We start from the raw sequence: 19,448 nt of genomic DNA, 5'->3' as shown, positions 1-19,448 counted from the left end.
AATACTTGATCAATACTAATTAAATAATACTATTATTAATATATTAGAACTTATAATATATTAATAATCATAAGTGCCTTATTCTCTCATTTAGTCTATCCAAGTATTGCAATGCCATGCAACCCAAATGGACCATGCCGGGTCGGGTCAAGTACATACCAAATAAAGTTATGGACTTAGACACTATATCCAACAGTCTCCCACTTGGATAAGTCTAATAACTATATTTGCAAATATGACTTCAAAATCCGACTAGCAATCGTAGCTCTTTCAAAGTCTCTCGGAACTGAGATGATGATGATACGCCATTTCAGATAAGTGATCATATAATCCTCTATTCTCATGATATCAGCCGGACAAACACATGGAACATGGTCTTACTTATTGTCCAGCATTTGTTTCTCGATCTCTGATTTGTTTCGACATAGAACTAAATTGAACACATCAATTAGGTTCTGACCGGGCCCGGTACATAGGTCAAAACCAAATCATCGAGGGGCCCAGATATCGCTTCTATTTCTAGAAGGAACAGATAAACTTCGACTGATATGCTTGTACTAACTACTTGTTGAATTATTCACAAAGGCACGTTTTATGACATCGAGTTACCAATGCGTTTTCGTGCAATCAATGAATAACCAACTCATAGTCAACAACTCATATCTCTAGGTTTGAAGATTTATATGATATTACCGTCTCACGATCACTCGAGATAAATTCCATGAAGTGATGCAAGTGAGCGTGGGTTGGATCCAATACTCAGCCCTTATGAGTACTCATGAATGTTGTAGCAACCATTGCATTGTCCAAAGCACTTTTAGACAAATCATACAAGCCAAATTCATGACAGTCTTAAATCAATACTTACTTCCAAAGTTTGACTGACTGTGGATGGTTTGAATAATAACATAATTATTCTGGAAGTAAAAACATGCAAAATTGAAACATAGTAAACAATCAACACAAGATAGTAACACCTTACTCATAAATAAATAACAACTTTTATTTATCATCAAATGTTAATTACATTTTACAAGTTTCAGAAATCTAATTATTGAAACTAGTATCATCCTTCTGCCCAATGCGCCTCGCATGCTGTAAATGCTTAACCCTGCTCAGTCCCTTCGTGAGGGGATCTGTCGGGTTCTCATCTGATGATACCCTCTTAGCCACGAGGAGTCCTTCTTCTATTCGATGTCTGATGAAATGGTATTTTCTGTCAATGTGTCTAGATCTCCCGTGATCTCTCGGTTCCTTAGCCAAAGCAACCGCACTTTCATTGTCACAGAAAATTTCCATTGGCTCCTTTATAGCTGGTACAACTCCAAGGTCTCCGATGAAGTTCTTTAACCATATCGCCTCCTTAGCTGCTTCACTTGCTGCTATGTACTCTGATTCACAAGTAGAATCAGCTACTGTCTCCTGCTTGGAACTTTTCCAAGTAATTGCCCCTCCATTTAGGATAAAGACCCAGCCCGACTAAGAGCGGAAATTATCCCTATCAGTCTGGAAGCTAGCATCGCTATATCCTTCCACTCTCAAGTCATCACTGCCTCCGAGGGTAAGGACCCAATCCTTAGTCCTCCGCAGATACTTGAGAATGTTCTTTACCGCTGTCCAGTGTGCCTTGCCAGGGTTCCCTTGATATCTACTGACCATGCTCAAATCAAAGGCCACATCAGGGCGAGTACAAGTCATAGCATACATGATCGAGCCCACAACGGAAGCATATGGTATATGACTCATCTCAGCTATCTCAGCCTCTGTACTCGGACTCTGAGTCTTACTTAGCTTGGCATTACTCTGGATTGGTAATTCTCCTTTCTTGGAATCTTGCATACTGAACCTCTTCAGTACCTTATCCACATAAGTACTTTGACTAAGTCCAATTAGTCTCTTACTCCTATCTCTCAATATCCTTATCCCTAGGATATAGGCAGCTTCCCCAAGGTCCTTCATAGCGAAACACTTCCCAAGCCAGGACTTAACCTCCTGCAAGGTTGGGACGTCGTTTCCTATGAGAAGTATGTCATCCACATACAACACCAAGAAGCTAACTATGCTCCCACTAGCCCTGACATACACACAAGACTCATCCTCACTCCTAGAAAAGCCAAACTCTTTGACTTTCTCATCAAAGCAAAGATTCCATCTGCGAGATGCTTGTTTCAATCCATAAATGGATTTATCAAGCTTACACACTCTATTAGGGTATCTTGTATCGACAAAACCCTCTGGTTGAGCCATGTAAACATCCTCAGCCAACTTTCCATTAAGGAAAGCGGTTTTGACATCCATTTGCCATATTTCATAATCATGAAATGCAGCTATGGCTAACAATACTCTAATAGACTTAATCTTAGCTACTGGTGAGAAGGTCTCATCATAGTCAACTCCCGGAGTTTGAGTAAAGCCCTTCGCAACCAGTCGCGCTTTGTAAGTATGTACCTTCCCATCCATGTCGGTCTTCTTCTTGAAGATCCATTTGCACCCAACTGTCTTACGACTTGGTACATTGTCAACCAAGTTCCAAACTTGATTGTCATACATGGACTGAATCTCGCTGTCCATAGCCTCCTTCCATTTAGCAGACTCAGGGCCTGCCATGGCTTCCCTGTAATTATTAGGTTCATCCAAATCTATTAGTGTACTATCACTAATAAACGTATCACCTTCAGTGGTGATGTGATAACCATAATAAAAATCAGGTGTGTTCCTCACCCTAGTGGAACGTCTTGGAGGTACAGACTCATCTATCGGATCAACAGGAGTTTCCTCCTCAGGTTGGTCGATAGCATTTGAGGTTCCTTCACCACTTGACTCTTGAAGCTCTTCAAGGTCAATTTGCCTCCCACTGTCCCCTTGGCTTATGAATTCTCTCTCACGAAAGACTCCTCTTCTTGCCACAAAAACCACATTATCACTGGGTCTGTAGAAGAGGTAACCAAAGGATCTCTGTGGGTAGCCGATGAAAATACACCTCTCACTTCGAGGTTCAAGCTTGTCATGAGTCTCACGCCTCACGAAAGCTTCACAACCCCAAATCTTGATGTGGTCCAAATTGGGAACTTTCCCAGTCCACATCTCATGAGGTGTTTTGGCAACCTTTTTAGTAGGGACTAGATTAAGGATATGGGCGGCAGTCTCTAAGGCATACCCCCAGAAAGAGATTGGTAACGAAGCTCGACTCATCATGGAACGAACCATATCCAGTAAGGTTCGATTGCGCCTCTCAGCTACACCATTCAACTGTGGTGTTCTGGGAGGTGTCAATTGTGAGACAATCCCACATTCCTTAAGATAGTCAAGGAACTCAATGCTAAGATACTCTCCTCCCCGATCGGATCGGAGCATCTTGATGTTCCTGCCCAATTGATTCTCAACTTCCTGCTTAAACTCTTTGAACTTTTCAAAGGTTTCTGACTTATGCTTGATTAAGTAAATATATCCATATCTACTGTAATCATCAGTAAAAGTAACATAATAGCGATTAGCATCCCTTGTAGCAACTCTGAAGGGCCCACACACATCCGTGTGTACAAGGTCCAACAAACCTTCACCGCTATCACAAGTACCTGTGAAGGGTGACTTTGTCATTTTTCCAAGTAAACAAGACTCGCAACTATCATCTGACTTGAGGTCAAATGATTCCAAGACTCCAGCCTTTTGGAGTTGGCCTATGCGCTTCTTGTTAACATGTCCAAGACGACAATGCCACAAGGATGCTTTATCCAAGCTATCTGAAGAATCAATATACAACACATTATTTCCTAGATTGTCTACAACATTCACGGCTTCATATACACCATCACAAGGTAATGCTTTAAAGTAAAATACATCATTGTAATAAACATTAATAACACCATTTTTATTATCAAATGAAAATGTAAAACCTTGTTTGTACAAGCCATGAAAGGAAATAATATTTCTCGCCATTTCGGGCGAGTAACAACACTTATTCAAATCTAACATTAACCCATTATTAAGCAATAAAGAATAAACTCCTATCTTGGTAACAGGTGATGCTTTCCTGTTGCCCATGACTAAGTTTATCTTCACGTGCTCCACTCGCTCACTTCTTCTTAGTGCCTGCAAATCAGTACAAATGTGAATACCACACCCTGTATCAAGCACCCAAGAATTAGCATTAGATGAGTTGTTAGACAATATTGTGTAAATACCTGCATGGGTGGGTTTAACCTTCCCATCCTTTATATCTTGCAGATATTTAGGGCAGCTTCGCTTGAAGTGTCCCTTATCCTGGCAATAGAAGCACTGTGCTTCCTTTGGGTTTGAAGGAGTAATGGGACCTTTCTTTGTCCCACTTGAAGAGGAACCATCAAGAGTCTTACCCTTGGTACCCTTCGAAGGGTTTTTCCTCTTCTTACCCTTTCCCTGCCCAATAGCCAGAACAGGGGCTGTTGAAGGAGTAGAAGTAGCAACCGCTTTACCCTTAAGGCCATTTTCAGCTGTCCTTAAGAGTCCTTGAAGTTTGCTAAGTGTGACTTCCTCCTTGTTCATATGATAAGTCATACGAAACTGATCATAACTTGGAGGTAAGGAATGGAGAATGATGTCAATCGCCATTTCCTCAGGAAAGTCAACATTTAGCTTCAGCAACCGGTCAACGAACCTTTGCATCTTCTGCAAGTGACCGGTGATGGGTTCACCATCCTTCATCCTTGCGGTTATCATGGAGGAGTTGATTTCATACCTCTCCTGACGCGCGCTCTGATGGTACCTTTCCATCAGATCCAGGTGCATCTCATAGGGGTAGAAATCTTCATAGGATTTTTGAAGTTCAGGAGTCATGGTGGCCATTATGATGCATGCTACTTTAGTAGCATCCTTTTCATGTGCAACAAACTCCGCAAACTCTTCAGGAGTAGCAGTGGCTTCATTCACAACCTTAAGCTCCCTATCGAGGACATACTCTTTGTCCTCATAGCAGGTAATCATTCTGATGTTTCTGATCCACTCATTGAAATTGGATCCATCAAAGATGACCTTACCACACAAGTTCATAAGGGAAAAGGAGCCTGTTGGGTTTGAGCCAGAAGCATTGTTGGAAGACATCTGAAAGGAAAGAAAGACAAGTTTCATTAGATTAGGAATCCTTAATAATTCACCCAAATGAAATATTAAGGCTAGGATCCAACAAACTATTTATAGTTGGAAGAGGGATGCCGTAATCCATACTATAAAATATTTGAAGGTAGGTAAATGACGATTTACCAATTTCCACCATAAGAACAAAATATTTTATTATTAGGTTTTATTGGTTTTGAAACTCCTAGATCTTTTGAGATACATTGAACTTTTCAATGGCATGTTTGAATCTCGATTGTGCCCTCTCAAGTTTGTGACTGGGATGCCGAGGATCACAAACAACGTGTGAATAACCATACAAATTGACTTGGTACCCTTAACAATATTACCTAATTGATGTGCCGGTTAACTACACACGCTCCACCGATCTATAATAAGGTCAAGTTACCCTTTGCCACTCTTACTAGTCCATGTTAGTGTGCCGGTTAACCACACACGCTCCACTAACGACTTGGTAAGGTGCAAAGTGTAATTTTATGGGCTAACACCAATTTCATATTTTCCTAAAGTAACTAAGATTGGGAATTTATAATGTATAGTTACTTTATAATTCATTATACTTTTAACAAGTATTTAAAGTCGTATCCTACCCGTTCGGCTAACGACCCTCCACCGATCAAGGAAGCGGTGGGTGAGAGTGGACACCCATTAAGTCACCATTTTATAGGCAACAACCTTATACCCCCCTTATAGACCGGCTTCGTGAATGAGGCCTACTAACGGTAAGAATGACATATTCTTATACATATCTATATAATAAAATTATAATAATAGTATAAGTGTTGATTTTTAAACTTTTTAAAAATCTAAGGTTTAATTTGGAATTAAAGTATTAAAGTGTAAGACTTTTCAAATTCCAAAACTTGAGGGCAAGATTTGAAACTATTCCAAGTCTCTTCAATTTGTAACTTATGAGTTTTAATGGTTCATAAAATGAAGACTCTTCATTTTATGAAACCTCTTTAGTTCTTTAATCACAATTAAAGGAAGTGACTTTTGGTTATCCATAACTTGAGGACAAGTTATGGACACCATCATAGCCATTAAGATCATGAATTAAACACACATGGTGGTTACACATAATTCCTATGATCTTCTAAAAACTCATAAGAACACAAATTCATGTCAAGCAATTTCAAGAAATCATATAAACATATACAATACTTGAAAATTGATAAAAGTCATGTAAAATGGGTTAACATAATCATTATCATTTTGAAAAACAGATTTTACAAGTCCAAAACAGATTGGGATAATGATGTTAATCCATTTCCAGCAACAAAACTCGAAAAAACTGCCCAGCACGCTCCTACTCGCCGAGTGCATTATTCTACTCGGCGAGTAGAATGAATTTGTTCATGGACTCGGCGAGTCCTCCCCATGGACTCGGTGAGTCCAGTCGTCAGAATGCAGAATTTTCGATTTTTAAGCAGTTTTGCATCAAGTATACAGAAAACAATCCTAGGCTCTGATACCACTGATGGGTTTTGAGCATTCTAACACTTCCTAAGTGTACATGCAACCCTAATAACCTTGAATCTATGTTTTCTCTATATACATGCAAATTTCTTTTTCAAGGTTATTTCCTAACTAGCATGGCATGGGGATTACATAAAACATAAAAAACTAGTAGAAATACATACCTTGTTGTTGCTTGGATTCCTTCAAGACTTTGTGAGCCTAGCACCCCAAATGTTGTGCCTCAAATGCTTCACACAACACCACAAGACTTGGAATAACTTGAGAGAATACTTCTAGCACTCAAAATTGGTTATGCCCTCTCTAGTAACACTAGGTCCACTAGGTCCACTTTTTTCTAGCCATAGGGTTCCTTTTATAGTGTTGTCACAATTAGGGTTTACACATGAATGCCCTTAATTGTCATGACTCTTGATTTCCCATGACCCATGGATTTGTAACTCCCATGGACTATCCATGGAGCTCCATTTGGTTACATTCATAACCCATAAACCATGGATCATTAATCCACCATAAAAGAATTAATGATTGTCATAATCAACCCTATATATTTAATTAGTCTCACTTTGATCACCAAATTAATCCTAGATTAATACTTGATCAATACTAATTAAATAATACTATTATTAATATATTAGAACTTATAATATATTAATAATCATAAGTGCCTTATTCTCTCATTTAGTCTATCCAAGTATTGCAATGCCATGCAACCCAAATGGACCATGCCGGGTCGGGTCAAGTACATACCAAATAAAGTTATGGACTTAGACACTATATCCAACACATTACTACTAGACTTGAAATCAGCTTACAAAAACATGTTAGAATACAAACTTTGCAAACATAGTTTTCAGGACAAAGGAACAAAGTTATGAATTTTATAAGACATTATTTTATAAAGATTCATGCTCATAACGAAAATGGGTTTTCATAGTATTATTAGTGAATTCGTTGAGAGAATTACAGTGTGAGACGCCTTGTAACCAGAGTCTCCTGGAAGGAGAGCGTGAGTTTGTGTATAGATCTATACGGGAGTGACAATCCCGCACCTGAACTGATAGCTACAGTTAGGCAGGCATGCATGGGGTGACAAACGTCATATTCACGACGTCCGAGTACGTCATAATGTTGATCGTCCATAGTATGGTTATAAGAATCCACAGCTGAAACAACGACCCGTTCACGTAATAATATACCTAACAAACGGTCAACATGGTTAGTAACAATGTGATTACTTAGTATGTACATTAGGGTAATACGAAATTAACATCCGACTTACAGTGGGATGTGTGAATTCCGCCTCATTCCCTGTTCCTTGTTTGGTTGTGGGCTTAGGGCAGAATCACTCAATCGACTGTTTGTTCGATCTAGATTTCTATAACTCGTATGTACTAGGTGATCACAGGAGGGTATTAACAAAACTTTCAGGATACAGAACACTACTTTCAGGATACAGAACGCTACGTTTTCAACTAGTTTTATCTATGTAATAAGACTAATATACATTACTGGTCGTAGCCAGGGTTTTCACACAGAGGTTTTCATACAAGGGTTTTCATACAAGGGTTTTCATACAAAGGTTTCCGTACAGAATACATACATAACATACACTTAGGAAAATATAGGATTTTCCAGGGTAAACATCGGTACTTTACAAACAATTGGTTAATTATTCAATTAACGAATATTCATTATAAATTCTATAATTCCTTAGTTTGTGCATCCGGGTTACATATGAAGAATATCCGATAGACTGTGAAATGTGTGGTTTCCGCCTCATTCACTGTTCCTTGTTTGGTTGTGGGTTTAGGGCAGATCCACACAGTTAATTATCCCTTCGATATTGGTTTATATGTAACTTGTATGAACTAAGTAGTTATAGAAGGAATGGGTTAATCATGCTTTACATAAGAAAATATTGGATTTTCTTGAGGAACACTTTCAAACAGATATCAAAAGAACAATACAGTTAACTTTGTAAGTATCTTGTGAATACTTTAGGATTATGTACATGAGGGTCCGACAACCAGTAGAATGTGTGGACTCCGCCTCACTTCCTGTTCCTTGTTTGGTTGTGGGCTTGGGGCAGAACCACACAATCGATTGTTTGTTCGATCTGGATTGTATATGATTGGTATACACTAAGTACTCGCAGGAGAAACTAGTAAGAATCATTATTGCTGAAGGTTTATACATTCATTACATCAGAAAATATAAGGTTATCTGGAGAAACATAACGCACTTTTCAAAAGAACAAAGAACAGTTTTTCCAACACAAAATGCTTATGAACTCACCAGCTTTATGCTGATACTCTTTCAAAACTTACTTGTATTCTCAGGACATTAGTAGGCAGGTACACGCGCGGATTCAAGAAGACGGAGCATAGTAGCTTCGATTCTTTATTTGTATTTACTTTTGGATTCAATCATGTATGATTCAAATGTAATGTAAATATTATACTATTAATACAATGGTTATGGTTTCTTTGATTACTATTATTCAATTGTTGTGATACTACAAATGACGTCCTCCACCCCCGAACGTTTCCGCCGTTTCGGTTTGGGGGTGTGACAGATTGGTATCAGAGCATTGTTTATAGTGAACTTAGTATATCAACCAGTAAAAGATATACAACTATAAATACAATGTGGCCAGAGTGCTCTGACTAAAAGTATACTTTTAAAATATAAGTATTTTACGATAAGTATACTAATAAGCATACATACTAATGACAAGTATCACAATAAGAACAAGTAAGAACAAAACAAACAAAAGTATTTAGATGTTGGACACTACAGTCAAACCTGAGCAGTTATGTAGTCATATCTGGAATAAATATAACCTTATCAACTATATTTATTCGAGATACGACCAACATGTGTTTGGAGTGATAGTGGTGTCGCAACGAGTCTAAAACTTACCTAACTCCATATTCAAAAGCTTCCTAGAACAAAACATAAAGATAAAAATACTATAGGAGTATTTTAGGCACTATAACAAACTTACATAAGAACTAAAAGACCTATGCTGGCAGGTCTATAGTTGTGAAGTGCATGCTTCCAGGGTTGTATATAATTGGGATCTTATAGAGTCAGAATTGGTGATTTACGCTCTATTACCTGTTCCTTGTTTGGTTGTGGTTTTCGAATAGGATCATCTATTCGAAGGTCTATTTGATCTTGGTTATATACAGCTTGCATGCACTGCTTGATTATAGGAGGACCCAGTTTGGATCATAAATAACTAAAAGAAGAAATGTTTACTTAACCTCATAGGATTCTCTAGACATCCCCATTTTCGCACGAACAACCTAGATATAGATAGCCACTTCAACCGCCAACAGAGGAATCAATGAGGAACCATAGAGGATTCATAAAGAGGGTTCCTAGAAGGAATCATACGAAGAGACAAATCCTCCATTAGGAAGTGACGGAGATCTGTAAGTAGAAACCGGAGCAGGATCTGTGTTGAATAGGAAAGACTATAGGGAAGTTCAGAGACAACAAATCCCCACAGCTGAACTCAGGACCATCATAACTAGAACAGAAACCCCTCCCGAGGCTCTCCAGGTGGTAGAACACCATATACGTCATACTAATAACTAACTACTTAATATGATCTAGTGAGTTAGTGATTACACTACTCACACTATGTGTTAGGCTTATCGCCTTTTTCATATCCGTTAGTATCAGTAAACCAGATCCATAACTTCATTCAGAGGGTGGTGACTATCAATGTCATCAGTCTATGTTGCATAGATCTCTGTTATGAATTGATTCAAAAGTCGGAACATGATACATTCAAAACCGAGACCATCTCTATTAAGATAACATTCGATTCGTAGCCACTAAGGACTTACCCTCGTTCCGTCTTATTAGCAGAACGATGCCACCTAAGAAGTCGAACAGAATCAAGAACAACACACCTCCACCGCCACCTCCTCCGTATGACCCGGTTGTCTTTCAGGCAGCAGTGACAGCCGCAGTGACAGCTGTCATGGCACATGTCAATGCAAGTGGTACTAGTGGATCGGGTAGTGGAACCAACAACTCTAACCACGGACGCACAAGGGAGTGTTCATACAAAGACTTCATGATTTGCGGACCCAAATCCTTCGATGGAAGTGGGGGAGTCATTGCTCTAATGTAATGGTTCGAAAAGACAGAATCGATTTTTGAGCTCTGCGGGTGTCCAGAAGGGAGCAAAGTGAAGTTTGCTGCCTGCACTTTCTCTGACAGAGCCCTTACATGGTGGAATAGCCATGTCAAGTCACTGACTCTTCCGATCACAAACGCAATGGGCTGCTGGAAGAGTACTGCCCGAGGGGCGAAGTGTAAAACCTAGAGCATGAGCTATGGAATCTCACCATGGAAGGCTTAGACATAGAACCCTACACAGACCGATTTAGCGACTTAGCTGCACTATGCTCTGGGATGGTTACCCCGGAAAGTAAGAAGGTAGCAAGATTCATTTGGGGACTACCTTCTCCAATCCAAGGAAACGTAATAGCGGCAAAACCTCTTACGTTTGACAGTGCCAAACGCCTGGATCGGACCTTCGTAGACTATGGAATCCTCCAAGGCGTAATGGACCCCGTTCATAGGACAACAAAAGGAGAAGATGATAATCAAGGGTCCGAGAGCAGAAGGAAGAGGCAGTCAACACAAGAACCTTCCGAGGAACAACAGACAGGTACAACCTATGCTGCCCCGACGCCAACCACCTCAACGTCTGGCAATCGTTATGCTGGAACTGTCCCTAAATGTAATAAGTGCAACTTCCATCATATCAGAAGGTGTCGGAAGTTGTATTGCAAGAACTGCCTCCGAAGGGGACACACCATCCACTTCTGTAGGGCACCGGGATGACCAATCTCTCAGGTCCCATTTGAGGAAGCAAGTCAGACCTGGCACAAATGTGGTGAATTGGGACACCTCAGGAGAGATTGTCCCTTGGTCAGGAACCCTGGTGAAGATGGAAGAGTGCTAATGATCACCGCAGGAGAGTCTACCCCGGAGACCCCCGAAAGCAGCGGTACGCCTCCCAACTCGAATCTTTTTCCCAAACCTACATTTTCAAGGAAACCATTCTGCGATTAAGTTCTAACGATAAACTAGATGCGAACCCCCGAAATTTAATCTCGCCTCAAACTCTCAAAAGTATTCATACAAGGAGTATGGTATCCAACCGCAACCTTCCTGAAGCACCCTCAACATACCATTTTGGAAACACCCCTCGCGTAACAAGTCAAGTTCAAGCACAGAGGCTAGGGACACATACGGTTAGCCTATCAATGTTAAATGTGCACGCGTGGGTGGTGTATAATTAAGATCCTGCAAACTTAGGATGTGTGTTTCCGCCCTATCTCCTGTTCCTTGTTTGGTTGTGGACCTGGGGCAGTGACACCCATCCGACCGTCTTATTAATCTTAATTATATACGACTTGTGTACATGAGGCAATGATAGACGGACCAGGTATGAGTCCTACCATGAACTCAAGGACAAAGGTTGCTCGGAACTACGAAAGAACATCCTACCAGTCGGATGAACGTGGCCACGCAACCCTAAACTATACATCATTCACAGATCAGAATAGTAGATACAACAGTGATGACCTGCTGACTCACCCAGCAGGGATTTGAATTCACTAGAGAACGCTAGAGTTGTATGAAACCCAAGGGCTCTACCGATCCTAGAGAAACGTCGGTCCGATGAGACACTTGTGATAACCTTCATCTTTTTCTAAAATCCAGGAATTTTATTCCGTGTTCGAATTTCGGGACGAAATTCCCTCTAACGGGGGGATGATGTGACAACCCGAAACTTTTCCCGTTATCCTTACACAGTTTCCGTTGATAAAATTTGGGTTTTTATTAAATTCCGTCAAATTTCTTAATTTGGGAAGGACCTTAAGTTTAAATAAATAATATGAATTTTATATGATTCGGAATAAACCGGGAATCACGCGAAAAACTTGAAACTTCCTGGAAAATCGCCGAGTTCACGGTCAGGACGAGTTTACGGTCGTAAACTCGTGTAGACCGTAAACCCAGTTTACGGTCGGTACCAGGTGGACCCCGCCACTGACCAAACCCCCAGCCTATAAATACTGGACCCCCACCCTCATTTGAACCTTCTTGACCGGAAACACCCATTTTCTCTCTCTAAACCTCTTGACCGTAAACACCATAAACCGTCCTTTCACCCGAAAAATGCTGGAAATCGCCATTTGGGTCCGTTTGGGAGCCTCTGATACACTTTTTCGTCGAAAACAAGCACCCTTGTTCTTGAGTTTACGGTCAATCTTCATAGACCGTAAACCCGTTGCGACCGAAAACACCTTTCTTTGCCTTCAAATCGTAATTATCATCCTCTTATATTTATATCTAGTTAGGATTCTTGAGTTTTGCCTTGAAATCGTCACTTTTCCATGAACAAAAGGTGTTTACAGTCTAGTGTATCTCCTTAGACCGTACACCCTTCAATGACCGTAAACTCATGGGCCGTAAACCCATGGACCGTAAATCTTATGACTGTAAGGTCATTAGACCGTGAACCCATGGAACCGTAAACCCATGGACCGTAAACCCATGACCGTACACTCAGTTTTAAGTGTTTCCTAGTCCCTAAGGTGGTTCTTTCCATAACAAATAGTGTTATGCCCTTACCTAATACATATATGTACTTCTTCATGCTAAATAGGATCCGTTTGTGCCAGAGGCTTTATTTGACACTCAGCAATTCCTAGAAACTTACACTCGAATCTCAAGTCAAACTGTGAGTTCATACCCCTACATTTTCTGAGTTTTTCAGGGGGAATACAAGTAAAGCACAAGTAATCTTGTGTCTAAAACATGATTTGGTTTTCAATAAATTTTCTATTATTAACAAAACATTGAGCCTAAAACATACTAAAAATGGTAGACATCATTACTACTAGACTTGAAATCAGCTTACAAAAACATGTTAGAATACAAACTTTGCAAACATAGTTTTCAGCACAAAGGAACAAACTTATGAATTTTATAAGACATTATTTTATAAAGATTCATGCTCATAACGAAAATAGGTTTTCATAGTATTATTAGTGAATTCGTTGAGAGAACTATAGTGTGAGACGCCATGTAACCAGAGTCTCCTGGAGGAAGAGCGTGAGTTTGTGTATAGATCTATACGGGAGTGACAATCCCGCACCTGAACTGATAGCTACAGTTAGGCAGGCATGCCTGGGGTGACAAACGTCATATTCACGACGTTCGAATACGTCATAATGTTGATCATCCATAGTATGGTTATAAGAATCCACAGGTGAAACAACGACTCGTTCACGTAATAATATACCTAACAAACGGTCAACATGGTTAGTAACTATGTGATTACTTAGTATGTACATTAGGTTAATACGAAATTAACATCCGACTTACAGTGGGATGTGTGAATTCCGCCTCATTCCCTGTTCGTTGTTTGGTTGTGGGCTTAGGGCAGAATCACTCAATCGACTGTTTGTTCGATCTAGATTTCTATAACTCGTATGTACTAGGTGATCACAGGAGGGTATTAACAAAACTTTCAAGATACAGAACACTACTTTCAGGATACAGAACACTACTTTCAAGATTCAAAACACTACTTTCAGGATACACAACACTACTTTCAGGATACAGAACGCTACGTTTTCAACTAGTTTTATCTATGTAATAAGACTAATATACATTACTGGTGGTAGCCAGGGTTTTCACACAGAGGTTTTCATACAAGGGTTTTCATACAAAGGTTTCCGTACATAATACATACATAACATACACTTAGGAAAATATAGGATTTTCCAGGGTAAACATCGGTACTTTACAAACAATTGGTTAATTATTCAATTAACGAATATTCATTATAAATTCTATAATTACTTAGTTTGTGCATCCGGGTTACATATGAAGAAGATCCGATAGACTGTGAAATGTGTGGTTTCCGCCTCATTCACTGTTCCTTGTTTGGTTGTGGGTTTAGGGCAGATCCACACAGTTAATTATCCCTTCGATATTGGTTTATATGTAACTTGTATGAACTAAGTAGTTATAGAAGGAATGGGTTAATCATGCTTTACATAAGAAAATATTGGATTTTCTTGAGGAACACTTTCAAACAGATATCAAAAGAACAATACAGTTAACTTTGTAAGTATCTTGTGAATACTTTAGGATTATGTACATGAGGGTCTGACAACCAGTGGAATGTGTGGACTCCGCCTCACTTCCTGTTCCTTGTTTGGTTGTGGGCTTGGGGCAGAACCACACAATCGATTGTTTGTTCGATCTGGATTGTATATGATTGGTATACACTAAGTACTCGCAGGAGAAACTAGTAAGAATCATTTTTACTGAAGGTTTATACATTCATTACATCAGAAAATATAAGGTTATCTGGAGAAACATAAAACACTTTTCAAAAGAACAAAGAACAGTTTTTCCAACACAAAACGCTTATGAACTCACCAGCTTTATGCTGATACTCTTTCAAAACCTACTTGTATTCTCAGGACATTAGTAGGCAGGTACACGCACGGATTCAAGAAGACGGAGCATAGTAGCTTCGAGTCTTTACTTGTATTTACTTTTGGATTCAATCATGTATGATTCAAATGTAATGTAAACATTATACTATTAATACAATGGTTGTGGTTGCTTTGATTACTATTATTCAATTGTTGTGATACTACAAATGACGTCCTCCACCCCCGAACGTTTCCGCCGTTTCGGTTTGGGGGTGTGACAAACGTCAACAAATTTTTAATGGCATTTAATGTGATATTTTTGAGCGTAAAGCGGCAATGACAAAGTGGTGCAAATGATGAAACAATCTTGCAAAAGGCGTTATATATTGTCCCAAAAATTATAAAGAAATATTTCACTTAGAAACAGATCAACCGATTAAAACCTTTAACTTAAAAACAATAAGTGACATTCATTTGTTTGAAATCATAATGTTATCATAGTTAATTACAAAACAGTGGAAATCATTATCTCCGATTCATGTGTGTAGTCCTGCCGATCTCTTCACACGAAAGACCTGTAAAACATTTTATCTACAATTGTAAGCATAAAGCTTAGTGAGTTCTCCAGTATACCACATATTACATCATATATACAATGCATCCACACAAAGTTCTTGGCTCTAACGCTGAGCTACCTGATCTCCTAATCACAAGCATAAATCATATATAACATGACTCACCCAACCATATATAACGGGCCCCGCCCAGAAAGTATACCGTCCCAGCCCTAATTCATAACGGACCCCGCCTAGAGTATAACGAACCCAACCCTAACTCATAATGGGATCAGCCCAACTCACATAACAAGTCAATGACAGGGGCCATATCATGGTCTTTCATACAATACATAAATTTAATTTTGGTCAAAGATCAGATAGAGAGTCGAACAGGTGGTCCATCTGAAAACAACAAATCAACACAAGAACCATGCAATCTGGCTTTAGACCAAGAGTTCTCAGGCTAAAAAACTTAACCACCTACAACCATTACAAGCATTATTCTAACCAACCATGACACCTAACAGTATCGTATAGTCCATAAGAAAGACCCTACTAGTCTAGCATACCATGAAACTAATTGTACTACACTTCTCGAACCACCAATAATAGACAATCAACAGGAAAGACCCAACTGGTCTAAAATACCATGACACCAAGTTTCTTAAACTACGCATCCATGACACAAAGTTATCCTAGTTAACCAACATATTGTACTCTAAGAGTACCTCTATACTACCATGCAAAAGATATACAATGGGATACATGGTGTAGTGAGAAACTCACCTGAATCGAAGAACCAGAGAAGCACAACAACATACTCAACTCATTATATTGATCAGCACTAACACCAAACAAATATCAAATCTTAGACAACAACCTAAATCCTTCAAGTCTGACCCAAGCTCAAACTGGTCAAAAGTCAACGTTCATCGGTCAACAAAAGTCAATATTCAACCAAGTCAATGGTCACCATGACGTGGAGACCTCTTGGCCACGTCGTGGGCATGACAAGACAAAACAGTCGCGATGTAGAGCTTCACCACATTGTGGGGCCTTCTTTTCCACATCATAGTTACTGTCAGTAAACCATTTTCTCATTAACAACTTAATCCTTATAGATCAAGGCTCATACTTCTAGATCTGATTCTTCTTAATGACTTAATGGATAAAGTTTCCAACTTTATTCATTAGGACGTCACCATAAGAAAAGATCTACAACCCTAAGTCCCTTAATCCCTTAATATGACCAAAACTTGTGCATGGTTAAAAGAACATCCTTTCCAAGGATTAAAAAGGACCATAAAGCATAAAATGAGAACAAGAATGATAAAGGTGGAAACTTTATACCTTCCAAAGCTCCCCAAGATGCAGCAGATGCAAGATAAGAAGTAGATACAACCTGTCAACCAACAAGCACACCACCTTCTTCTTCCCAAGATGTATTTCAAAGCTTAGAACTTCAAGAACACCACTCAAACATCAAGAACACTTAAGTAGGGACTATGTTTTCAAGTTAGAAGGGTGGAGATCGAAGAGAATGACCTGGACCATGGGTTAGAACCTTTAAATATGGGGGAAACTGTAACATCCATTAAAATCATGAAAAATTTAAACTTTTAAAACCAACCAAAAATCATAATTGGACCATGGGTTAGAACCTTTAAATATAGGGGAAACTGTAACATCCATTAAAATCATGAAAAATTTAAACTTTTAAAACCAACCATAAATCATAATTGTTTACAATATATTTTTCAAAACATGTTTAATATAAGAGTTTTCCCAAAATCATAAATCAAAACACGAGGAGGTGTACGATCACGCCTTCGCCTTCCCGCGATCATTTGAGGTACCTGAAACATAACTCAAAACTGTAAGCCCAATGCTTAGTGAGTTCCCCCAATATACCAACACACAAAAAAATAACAGATGTAGAATAAAAACATGTAATGGGTCAACAGCTAACAAACTGGATTACCCCTGAGCCCACAACATAAGTTTGGCTTTCCCTCGGGCCCACAGCTTATGTCTGGCTTACTCCCCGACCAGATCAGTCCTTGGACTGAATACCATTGAGCCCTCAGTACAAGTCTATATTGCCCTACCCGACCCTCAGCTCGTATCTGGAATGCAGATGAGCCCTCAGTATGACTCTGGCATGCCCTAACCGGCCCTCAGCTCATATCTGGATTGCTCCAGGGTTTGTTTGCTACCACACGGAGTAGTACAACCTCAACCCAACCCACACAATATGTTGATACATATCAGATAAGATCATGTACAGATAATCATACAAACAATATCACAGGTAGTCCTATAGATCTACCAACTAACATATCAGAACTAGCATGCATATCTATCCTATACTCAACATATCAATGAATATCAGGTTATCAAACCAATGGGCCGACCTTGGTGCCTTCGACCCGTAAGTACAGTGAGGAAAACTCACCTCACAAAATGAACATAACTGATGAGGCCCGACTCCGAATCTCAGCTCTCTACACAATACCTATTTCCTTCAAGTGACCAATTCCATCAAAAATCCAAAATACCCAAAATGACCTCAAGGTCAAACTTAGACAAACTTGGTTAAAGTCAAAGTCAACTAGTCAAACCTACTAAACCAACTAAGTCAACCCAGTCGTGTCAACGCAACCGAGTCAATGCAACAAGGGCTGACTCATGCGAGTATGCGGGGCGTACTCCGAAGGTACGCTTAGCGTATGCAACCATTGTATTGACCAACTACAGGGTGGCTGACCGAGTATACGGGGCATACTCCCACTTACGCGGGGTGCAACCTCGCAACCCTAAAACTTCATTAAGTGCTTAATGGCTTAAGCACTCAAGCCCATACTTCAGATCTACGGTCCAAATGCACCCTAGAGTCATAAAGTTTCCAACTTTATGACTCTACACGTCGATAAAGTCCTTAACCCAAGGTCTTAATCCATTAAGACCTTCTACAAGATGCATGAGGCAATTCTAGCTATTGAGACCTCATTTTCATGGCTTAGGACCCTTCCTAGGGTCTGCAAGGACAGCTCAAAACGAAAATAACCAACCATGCACAAAATGGGACCTTTGGGACGAGAAAAGCAACATAAAACACCCAAAATGGAATCTAACAACCAAGACATCAAGGTATAGACTTTATACCTTTGGAGCTTCTCAAGAAGGCAAATATCCCGGATCCACAAGCTTGCTTCCACTTCAACGCTCCTTGATGTAACTTCTTCTTCCTTTAACACACCAAAAACACGCTCTTGAGCTCAAAACACACACTAAGGGGGTCGCAGAGTTTAATGGACCACCACAGCGTGTTGGTGACAGGGAAGGAAACCCTAATTTTTAGGGTGTTGCACCCTATTTAAAGGCCTTAAGTCCTCATGGTTGGCCTCCTTACCAACATCCATTGTTACTCAAATCCTAAATCGAACTTTTAGCCACTTTGTGGTAATCTTGAGCAATTAAGGAGTCCTTGGTACCATTTTTGTTCCTTTTGAAGGAAGTTGAGAAGTTGAAATTGCTTTGCTTGGTATAAAGACGTTGGATCCTGAACCATCTCCCTTGGTGCAATATTTCTAAGGTATCAAGTTTGAACCTTGACTTATAGATGTTTAGATCTCCTTATTTCATACTTTTGGTCCTTTTTGGGTTGATGAAGGAACGAGGTCGTTTTATGGGCTTGTCATTCCATATTTGATCTTGTTTTATACTCCTTGAGCATAAAGGTGCAAGATTTATGAGAGAATTGGTCCCATGCATGCATTAAGTCCCTTTTTAAGCTTAAGAACTTTATTTA

This window comes from Lactuca virosa, chromosome 7, assembly GCF_052849685.1.
Source record: "Lactuca virosa cultivar CGN04683 chromosome 7, Lactuca_virosa_CGN04683_v6, whole genome shotgun sequence".
NCBI classification, from domain to species: domain Eukaryota; kingdom Viridiplantae; phylum Streptophyta; class Magnoliopsida; order Asterales; family Asteraceae; genus Lactuca; species Lactuca virosa.
Note: the sequence above shows the minus strand (reverse complement) of the source record.